General features: G+C 38.4%; 1 pseudogene; it reads left to right on the top strand.

Moving 5' to 3' along the window:
* Positions 1 to 10,838: 10,838 nt before the first annotated feature.
* On the top strand, positions 10,839 to 11,352 carry LOC133253887 (large ribosomal subunit protein uL23-like; annotated as a pseudogene).
* Positions 11,353 to 11,660: the final 308 nt, after the last annotated feature.

The following is an 11,660-nucleotide window of genomic DNA, read 5'->3' as shown; positions in this document are numbered from 1 at the left end:
TTGATGTTCCCCTGAGTTGAGGAGCAAAGTGTGTAGTGAAGGAAGTAAGCCTGGGACATAGGGGCCCAAGAACAGATAGTTCCCCTGGGAGTCTCCCTCTGAGCAGTAAGGCAGCCTCTATATAGTTCATGGCTTTCTTATCTATAATCCCAACCACAATATTCCCATGTGAAAACCAAGTGTGCACATTACCCAGAATATTTACTCTGGACCACAGCCAAAACTTGACTCGTTGATTAACGCATACACTGTTTATGGTTTTTGTTGGTCTTCCTTATCCTCCCCGCTTCTCTGGGAACTGACTGTACTCCCAAACCAGAATTGGGCATGTAAGCTGGATGAAACACAAAGTAGTCTCTACCCTTCTGTGGTCAGTGATCCTGCCAGTGATGGGAGCATGACTCAGGACAGACCCATCAGAGTCCTGCCCAGGATTGTATCCAGCTGGACTCCATTTGCAAAACAAAATATAAGACTGAGCCACTCATTCAAGTAGCCAGAAGACTGTAGCACTGGTCCAGGGAAAACAGCTGACTGACCTCAGGCAAGTCACTTAAACTCATTGGAACGAAGTTCCTTCTTCTACAAAGTAAGAACTCTGATCATGACCTCCTGGAAAGTTCTGACATTCAGAGGTGAAACCTCTCTTTTTCCTTTTATGTAGACACTGAACCAAAACAACCTGTCAGCTAGAGTCTACTGCTGTGAATTTAGTCTATTGATTCCTTCTCAGTCCAACAACTGGGTTTTCCAGGAACTCAGATAATTGCAATTGGAGGCCAAAAAAAAAAAAAAAGCACAACATAAAAAAAAAAAATCATACACCATGACCAAGTGGGAGTCTTCACAAGGATGGTTCAACATATGTAAAATCAATCACTGTGATACAACACATACACAAAAGACAAAAACCACATGATCATCTCAATATACGCAGAAAAGGCGTTTGACAAAATTCAACATCTATTCTTGATAAAAACTCTTACCACAGTGGGTATAGAGGGAACATCTCAAAAGTGTAAAAACTATTTATGACAAATCCACAGCCAATATAATACTCAATGGTGAGAAGTCAAAAGGCTTCCCACTAAAATCTGGAACAAGACAAGGATGCCCACTCTCACCACTTTTCTTCAACATAGAAGTCCTAGACACAGCAATCAGACAAGAAATAAAAAGTATCCAACTTGGAAGGAAAGAGGTAAAATTGTCATTAGACACAGATGATATGACACCATATATAAAAAATCCAAAAGACTTCACACAAAAACTACTAGAACTGAAAAATAAATTCAGCAGGGTAGCAGGACATAAGATTAATATGGTGGCATTTCTTCATACCAACAATGAAACATCAGAGAGAGAGTGTGAAAAAATATTAGTTTTTAAAATCTCTCCAAAATAATATACTTAAGAATAAACCTCACTAAGGAAGTGAAAGACTTATACACTGAGAACTATAAAACATTAATAAAGGAATTTGAAGATGATTCAAAGATATGGAAAGATAACCCATGCTCTTAGATTGGAAGAATTAATACTGTTAAATTGAACATGATATCCAAAGCAATCTTCAAATTTAAGGTGATCCCTATCAAATTACCCGTGCCCTTTCTCACAAAACTAGAACAAATAATCTTAAAATTCATATGAAACTATTAAAGACCCAGAATTGCCCAAGCAATCCTTAAGAAAAAGAACAAAGCACAAAGTCATTACCATCCCAGACTTAAGACAATATAATACAAAGCTACAGCAATCAAAACAGTGTGATACTGATACAAAAGCAGGCATACAGATCAATGGAACCGAATAGGCAGCCCAGAAATAAACTCACACACCTACAGTCAATTAATCTTCGACAAAGTAGGCAAAAACATCCAGTGGATCCAATACCAAGGAATTGGTATTGGGAAAGTTGGACAGCCTCAAGCAAATCAATGATGTTAGAACATGCTCTCTCACCATATACAAAAATAAACTGAAAATGGCTTAAAGACTTAAATATAGGATATGGCACCATGAAATTCCTAAAAGAGAACATAGGCAAGACATTCTCTGACATAAATCATACCAGTGTTTTCTTAGGTTAGTCTCCCAAAGCAATAGAAACAAAATCAAAAATAAATAAATGGGACCTAATCAAACTTACAGGCTTCTGCACAGCAAAGTAAATCATAAAAAAAATGAAAAAATCCTGAGAATGGGAGAGAATAGTTGTGAACGATGCAACTGACAAAGGCTTAATTTCCAAAATATACAAACAGCTCATACAACTTGACAACAACAACAAAAAAATAAACAACCCAATCAAAAAAGGGGCAGAAGACCTAAAAAGACATTTCTCTGAAGAAGAAATACAAATAGTCAATATATATAGGCACATGAAAAGATGCTTAGCATCACTAATCATTAGGGAAATGCCAACCAAAACTACAATGATATAGCACTTCATGCCAATCAGAATGGCCATCGTTAAAAGGGCTACAAATCACAAAAGCTGGAGAAGATGTAGAGGAAAGAGAACCCTCCCACACTGCTGTTTGGTGCAGCCACCATGGAAAACAGCATGGAGTTTCTTTAAAAACCAAAATAGAGTTACCATATGATCCAGCAATCCCAGTTCTGTGCATACATTCAGACAAAACTACAGTTTGGAAAGATACATGAACGTTCACTGCAGCACTATTTACAAACAAGCACTATTTGGAAACAACCTATAAGTCCGTTAACAGATGAATGGATAAAGCAGATGTGGTGTATATATACATATACATGCGTATATATAGATATAATAACATATGAGATATATATATCATATACTGTAGTTTTGCATAATATTACCATTGGTGAAAGTAGATAAAAATATAGGATCATTCTGCATTATTTCTTACAACTGTATATAAATCTACATGATCTCAATAAAAACCTATGGCTGATTCATGCTGAGGTTTGACAGAAAACAGCAAAATTCTGTAAAGCAATTATTCTTCAATAAAAATAAATTAATTAAAAAAGAAAAAAGTTCTAAAAAAAAGGTTCAATGGTGTAGGGGATGAAGAGGTATAAAACCTATTACGCATAAAATAAATAAATTACAAGGATATATTGTACAGCACAGGGAATAGAGCCAATATTCATGATAATTTTATTTTTTAATATAAATTTATTTATTTTAATTGGAGGCTAATTACTTTACAATCTTGTATTGGTTTTGCCATACATCAACATGAATCCACCACAGGTGTACATGTGTTGGAATATAATCTGTAAAAATATTAAATCACTACAATGTGCAACTGAAATTCTATAATATAATAAATTAACTATATTTCAATAAAAATTTTTGTAAAATAAATTTTGTTTTTATACCAGTAGAACGAAACAGGTGAAGCTTTATCCTGATAATCCAAAGAATGAATTCTTAACATGAAGCCTCATTTATCCAGGTCAGCTTTGTCCTTTATTTATGTTGTCCTTGAAATCACAAAGAGGCAAGCAAACTAGTGGTCATGATTCCTATCTTACATGGTTTAATACTGATCAGGAATGTTTAGACCTCATTTTCATAGAGTACATCATGAGAAACGCTGGACTGGAAGAAACACAAGCTGGAATCAAGATTGCTGGGAGAAATATCAATAACCTTAGATATGAGAGTCCCTTGGACTGCAAGGAGATCCAGCCAGTCCATTCTGAAGGAGATCAGCCCTGGAATTTCTTTGGAAGGAATGATGCTAAAGCTGAAACTCCAATACTTTGGCCACCTCATGGGAAGAGTTGACTCATTGGAAAAGACTCTGATGCTGGGAGGGATTGGGGGCAGGAGAAGAAGGGGATGACAGAGGATGAGCTGGCTGGATGGCATCACTGACTCAATGGACGTGAGTCTGAGTGAACTCTGGGAGTTGGTGATGGACAGGGAGGCCTGGAGTGCTGTGATTCATGGGGTCGCAAAGAGTCGGACACGACTGAGCGACTGAACTGAAGTGAACTGATGCAGATGACACCACCCTTATGGCAGAAAGTGAAGAGGAACTCAAAAACCTCTTGATGAAAGTGAAAGTGGAGAGTGAAAAATGGCTTAAATGTTGGCTTAAAGCTCAACATTCAGAAAACGAAGATCATGGCATCCGGTCCCATCACTTCATGGGAAATAGATGTGGAAACAGTGTCAGACTTTATTTTTGGGGGCTCCAAAATCACTGCAGATGGTGACTGCAGCCATGAAATTAAAAGACGCTTACTCCTTGGAAGGAAAGTTATGACCAACCTAGACAGCATATTCAAAAGCAGAGACATTACTTTGCCAACAAACGTCCAGCTAGTCAAGGCTATGGTTTTTCCAGTGGTCATGTATGGATGTGAGAGTTGGACTGTGAAGAAAGCTGAGCACTGAAGAATTGATGCTTTTGAACTGTGGTGTTGGAGAAGACTCTTGAGAGTCCCTTGGACTGCAGGATCAGCCCTGGGATTTCTTTGGAAGGAATGATGCTAAAGCTGAAACTCCAATACTTTGGCCACCTCATGCGAAGAGTTGACTCATTGGAAAAGACTCTGATGCTGGGACGGATTGAGGGCAGGAGAAGAAGGGGATGACAGAGGATGAGCTGGCTGGATGGCATCACTGACTCGATGGACGTGAGTCTGAGTGAATTCTGGGAGTTGGTGATGGACAGGGAGGTCTGGCGTGCTGCGATTCATAGGGTCGCAAAGAGTTGGACACAAGTGAGCAACTGAACTAAACTGAACTGAAAAGTGACTTACAAGTTAAAAAGTAACATTTTATGGGTATGTTAGTGGTAAAGAACTCACCTGCCACTGCAGGAGAAGTACAAGAGATGCAAGTTTGACCCCTAGGTTGGGAAGATCTCCTGAAGGAGAGTATGGCAACCCACTCAAGTAGTCTTGCCTGGGAAATCCCATAGACAGAGGAGCCTGGTGGGCTATGGTCCATAGGGTTAAAGAGTTGGCAAAGAGTTGGACATGACTGAGCAACTTAGAACATGCTATTGGGTTGGCCAAAAAGTTAGTTCAGGTTTTTCCATGTTACAGAAAACCTGAATGAACTTTTTGGCCAACCCCATACTTTTATAAATTAATATGGAGAATGGCATATAGTAAAATTTTAAACAACCTTGCAAGAAACATCATTTACAAGAGATCCACCAAAAATAGTCCTTCAGTAGGACATACTCTCCAGTACTCTTGCCTGGAAAATCCCATGGATGGAGGAGCCTGGTAGGCTGCAGTCCATGGGGTCGCAAAGAGTCGGACACGACTGAGCTACTTCACTTTCACTTTTCACTTTCCTGCATTGGAGAATGAAATGGCAACCCACTCCAGTGTTCTTGCCTGGAGAATCCCAGGGATGCGGGAGCCTGGTGGGCTGCCGTCTATGGGGTCGTACAGAGTCGGACACGACTGAGGCGACTTGGCAGCAGCAGCAGGACATACTGGTAATATTTAAGTTAGATTCTTCCCCAATACAAAAAATTAGAAAGACAGAAAAAAAAAAAACACACACACACGGATACAAAGGAAACTAAAGATATTTGTCAGTGGATACTTCATTTAACGTTACTAATATATATAAAACCTGAAGGCAGCTAAGAATTTTCTAGGAATATATGAATTATTAAATTTTATTCCATTGAGTAATGGTGGGATGAATGGAGAATCTTGACAAAGCATTTTAAAAAGTTCCAGGTCCAGATGATTTGACATGTGAATTCCTTGAAATCATCAAGAGCAGTTCTATCTATGCTATTTAAATCATTCCAGCACATAGTAAAAGAATGCAAGCCTTCCAAATATTTTTGACAGCCAGCATAGTGCTGAAAACAAAGGGCAAAAATTACAAATCAATTACAAAACACCCTAAGTATAAATACTGATGCAAGCATCTTCTGTAAAACATTACCAAGTGAATCCAGCATTAGATTAACAGAATAGTATACCAAACCAAGTAGAGTTCATTTCAAAAATGTAAAGCTGGTTCAGCATACAAATTCTATTAATAAAATTCATCATCATAATTTTTCAAGGTAAAAAACCACATCATTAAGAGATTCCAAAAGTCATTTAAAAAATTCCACATCAATTGCTGATTAATTTGATCCCCAGGTCAGGAAGATCTCCTGGAGAAGGAAATGGCAACCCACTCCAGTATTCTTGTCTGGGAAATTCCATGGACAGAGGAGCCTGGTAGACTATAGTCCATGGAGTCACCAAAGACTTGGACACATCTTGGCAGCTAAACAACAACAATATTGTGCTCAATTGACAATTAAAACCAAAGTTTAAAAAATAGTGACACAAAGATGTCTTAAACATGACAAATTATATATTCAAAATAGTGTCACATTTAATAATTAGATATAAGAATTATTTCCATAAATATAATGAATAAGCTAAAGTTGTCTATGATTTAATCTTGTAGAAGTCCTTGTCAAACAACCAGAAATGGGAAAAAAGAGGTGCAGAATATTGGAAACAGACAAAATTATCATTTTTCAGATGTTACTATCTATCTGAAAAACATGGCAGGTTGAATCGCAAAGGTATTAAAATCATTAGAGAGTTCTATTAGGTGGTCAAATTAACATTAAACACAAAGCTTTCTCAATTATACCTCAGTAAAACTGAAATTTTTTTTAAACACTAAGCTTTTTTATATGTTGACAATATCAGTTAAAAAAAAGATGGTATTCACAATAGAAACAAAATGCATAAGACACTTATAAATAAACAAAATAAGTAGTGTACAAATTAAGAAAATCATAAAACAACAAGAAACACTGCTACTGCTGCTAAGTCGCATCAGTCGTGTCCGACTCTGCGTGACCCCATAGGCGGCAGCCCACCAGACTCCCCGTCCCTGGGATTCTTCAGGCAAGAAGATTGGAGTGGGTTGCCATTTTCTTCTCCAATGCATGAAAGTGAAAAGTGAAAATGAAGTCACTCAGTCGTATCCGACTCCTAGCGACCCCATGGACTGCAGTGCACCAGGCTCCTCCGTCCATGGGGTTTTCCAGGCAAGAGCACTGGAGTGGAGTGCCATCGCCTTCTCCAACATGGGTGTACTGCACACCTATTTCTGTTGCCCTTGTTGTCATTGTTACTGCCTTTGTCCCCCAGAACATCCAGGCTTCTGTTTCTGGAACAACTGCTTCCTATTCTGTGGCTTCCCTGGTGGCTCAGACAGTAAAGAATCTGCCTGCAATGTGGGAGACTGGGGTTCGATCCCTGGGTCGGGAAGATCCCCTGGAGAAGGTAATGGCAACCCACTCCAGTATTCTTGCCTGGAGAATTCTATGGACAGAGAAGTCTGGTGGGCTACAGTCCATGGGGTTGCAAAGAATCAAATATAACTGAATGATTAACACTTTCACTTTCTGTGGGTTTCCTGTCCCACTGTGTGCAGACTTGTTATGCCTGTTATCTATGTGTCTAGCCCTTTTTCAGCCAAGGGGTAAACAAGTTACCCAAGCGAGGATCACTGAATTCTCTCCAGAATCTGAAAACTGAGCTTCGGACAGAAAGCTGGTGGATCTGAGGAATTTGAGTGGAGCTGCAGATCACTATAAGTACTCTAGCTCTTTTCATGCCCAAATCCAGTCCTTCAGCTTTTCTTCACATCTGTTAGCCCCTCCACATCCTTTCAGGAATTCCTTATGTTACATTTTTTCTTTAAGTCAGTAAAAATTTGCTTCTGATTTTTTTCAACCAAATAACTGTAACTGAGTCTATAACAGACATACTTTTACAATGATGTCAATTACCTCTAAATTAATCTATTATTCAATACAATACAGGCTCAGCTGGTTAGTAATTTGCCTGCAATGCTGGAGACCTGGGTTGGGAAGATCCCCTGGAGAAGGGAAAGGCTACCCACTCCAGTATTCTGGCCTGGAGAAAGCCATGGACTGTACAATGCATGGGGTCACAAGGAGTTGGACACGACTGAGCGACTTTCACTTTCAGTTTGCAATAAAATACACACCAAAATCATAACAGAAATGGAACCAAGCAGTCTTAAATTTCATCTTGAATCACCATCAACTTTGGTTACATGTTAGAATCATCTGAAGAGTTTTCACAACTCTCTTTTCCCAGGATGAATCCCAAAGCAATTAAATTAGGACCTCTGAGTGCAGGACCAAGTGTTTATTAGAGCTCTTTGAGTGATTATGATGTGCTGCCAACACTGAGAATTACTTCTCTAGAAGAATAAACATGTAAGACTAGTGAGAAATTTCTGGGGAGGAAAAAAAGAAAAAATGAGCAGGCTTGTCCCATGGGCAACTGAAATATAAAGCTATAGCTATATAAGTAAAGCAATGTACTCCTAGCATAAGAACTGACAGACAAATAGAACAAAATGCATACTCCAAAAGAGTCAAATCCAAATCCGTACAACTGAAAATATAATAGACATAGCATTTAAAATCATTGGGGAAAAGAGGGACTACTCTGTGAACAATGTTGGGACAACCAGCTAGCCATTTGAAACAATGAAGCCATTAAAATAAATTCTAGATGACTCAGAAGTGAAAATTAAACTATAAAAATATGCTGCTTTTGCTTATGCAATATATATCCATCCTTATCTTGGTAATGAAACCCCAGTTTTCCCTGGGAAGCTGCTCATCAGCAATTTTCAATCCATTTGACTGAGGGTTGAAGTAAAAAGATGAAAAGATATTAACTCTGTCCCTTAAAGAATATAAGAAAAGCAATGAGATATCACTTATTGACCATCATACTGGCAAAATAAAAAAAATTTTTGGTAATAGCTGGTCTTGTTTAGTATGCAACGATTAGAAACTCTCAGAGTGTAAATGGCAGCAAACACCATAAATATATATACCTTTAATCCAGTACTTCAACTTTTGGTAATATAATACAAGCTTACAGTCAATCACAACCACAAAGATTTTATTGATCATAGCTTTGTTTTCACAGTGAAAAAATAAATGTCTTTCAAGAGGATAACTATACATGTGTTGACATTAAATATGTTCATGACTCTTGACACTTATTAGAATTACTATTATTAAAACACACAGAAAATAAGTGTTAGCAAGGATGTGGAGAAATTGGAACCTTTGAGTACTATTGGTGGGAATGTAAAATGATACAGCCGCTATGGAAAATAGTATTGTGATTCCTCAAAAAATTAAACATAGAATTACCATATGATCTAGGATTTCCACTTCCACTTTGGGTATATACCCAAAAGATTTGAAAGCAGGAACTCCAACAGATATTTGTACACAGTCCTCACAACAGCATTATTTGTTGTTGGTCAAAAGTAGAAGCAACTCAAGTGTCCATCGATGGATAAATAGATAAGCAAAATGTGGCCTGTATGTTCAATGGACTATCAGCTTTAGAAAGGAAAGATATTCTGATACATGTACAACATGGATGAACTTTGAGGACATTATGCTAAATGAAATAAGAGAGTCAGCAGAGGACAAATATAATATGATTCTACTTATACGAGGATCTACAGTAGTCAAATTCATAGCAGAAAGTAGAATGGTGGTTGCCAGGGGTTGGAGGGCAGAGTAGTGAGTTCTTGTTCAATGGATAGAGTTTCAGATTTGCAAGATGAAAAAGTTCTAGAGATGGATGATGGTGATGGCTGTAGAACAATGTAAAATGTACTTACTGCCACAGAACTGTGAGCTTAAAAGTGCTTAAGATGGCAAATTTTATGTTAAACATATTTCACAATAAAATTTATTTTCTATTAAAAAAGAATTTGTTTATTTTGATTTCCTCAAGATTTGTCTTTATTAATATTGTCTGGGAAATTTGCTTTTATGATGAGTCATTCAAGAATGACTCTGAAACACAAGTTTTGCGATAAGCAGAGCTTCCTAGAGGTCATTCTTCATGGTTGCTTTTATAGTTTATGATCTTCAATCATATTTATTTGTAATCATTTTTCACAAAGTAGGAAAAGTCCTTTTTTAAATAATTTCATTAATTTATTTCTGGCTGTTGGGCCTTCATTGCCCTGCAGGCCTTTTCTCGAGCTGTGTGTGCAGGCTTCTCACTGCGGTGGCTACTCTTGTTGTGGAGTGGGGACTCTAGGGCTCACAGGCTTCAGGAAAGGCACATGGGCTTGGTAGCTGTGGCTCCCAGGCTCTAGGGCAAAGCTCAACAGTTGTGGTGCTCGGGCTTATTTACTCTGCAGCATGTGGGATCTTCCCAGATCAGGGATTGAATCCGTGTCTCCTGCATTGGCAGGCAGATTCTTAACCACTGAACCACCAAGGAAGCCCAGGAAAAGTCTTTTTAAAAAGAGAGAGAGAGCAGAACGCTTAAAAACATCAAAGAGGATCCTTATACAGGGTCAATAGCAAATGCAATTATAGAAAATTAGGTGGTGACATCATATCTTAAGTTACAAGTCAGTTCTTTGTGGGGTAATTTTCCATGTTGGAATTTTGCTTCACATTTTTTCAGCAGCCCTATTTCACTCCCAGAAGCTAGCTGCTCATAGATTCTAGTGGCTCAGTCATGCATGCCAGGGACCCAAAATCTGAGAGGATTCACTTGGTTAACCAAGAACCCTTAGCCAGAGGCAATCTGGTTTCTTTCCCAGGGCTAGTACAAAACAGTGGAAATATTTCCACTCCAAATAGAAACTACAATCTAAAAGTAGCCCCGTTCCCTTTTCTTTTAAAATTTGAACACAAGCAGAAACAAAGAGTAGGATTTCAGTTTATCTTACACTGAGGTTCAAGAAAGGAATTGTAGCAAATATAAAACAAAATTTTAACTGGCACTAGATTATATGACAACTACTACACTTAAAAACTGTATCTAGCGTTTTCATGAAGATGGCACCGAAGGCGAAGAAGGAAACCCCTGCCCCTCCTAAAGCTGAAGCCAAAGCAAAGGCTTTGAAGGCCAAGAAAGCAGTGTTGAAAGGTGTCCACAGCCACAAAAAAAAGATCTGGACGTCGCCCACCTTCCGGCGGCCCGAAACCCTGCGGCTCAGGAGGCAGACCAAATATCCTCAGAAGAGCGCCCCAGGAGAAACAAACTTGACCGCTATGCCATCATCAAATTCCCCCTCACCACCGAGTCAGCCATGAAGAAAATGGAAGACAACACACTGGTATCCATTGTGGATGTCAAGGCCAGCAAGCACCAAACTAAACAGGCTGTGAAGAAGCTCTATGACATTGACGTGGCTAAGGTCAATACTCTGATCAGGCCTGATGGAGAGAAGAAGGCATATGTTCAACTGGCTCCTGACTATGATGCTTTGGATGTTGTCGACAAAATTGGGATCATCTAAACTGAGTCCAGCTGGCTAATTCCAAATATAAAAGTTTTCACTATGTAAAAAAAAAAAAAAAAACCTGTGTCTAGTACAGTTGCTTAGTATAGAACCTGATCAGGAGAGAAGAGAAATAATGCCAACTTCTTGCCAGAAAATCAAAACACTAAGCCATCTGCATATATCTGGACAAAATTATAATTCAAAAAGATACATGCAGTCCTATGTTCATAGCAGCATTATTTACAATAGTCAAGACATAGAAGAAACAAAAGTCAATCGACAGAAGAATGGATAGAGAAGGCGTGGTAATATAAACAATGGAATCTGACTCATAAAAAGGAATGAAATAATG

This window comes from Bos javanicus, chromosome 9 (genome assembly GCF_032452875.1).
Source record: "Bos javanicus breed banteng chromosome 9, ARS-OSU_banteng_1.0, whole genome shotgun sequence".
Lineage (NCBI taxonomy): Eukaryota > Metazoa > Chordata > Mammalia > Artiodactyla > Bovidae > Bos > Bos javanicus.
The sequence above is the reverse complement of the archived record's forward strand: the minus strand, read 5'-3'. Positions and strand labels throughout refer to the sequence as shown.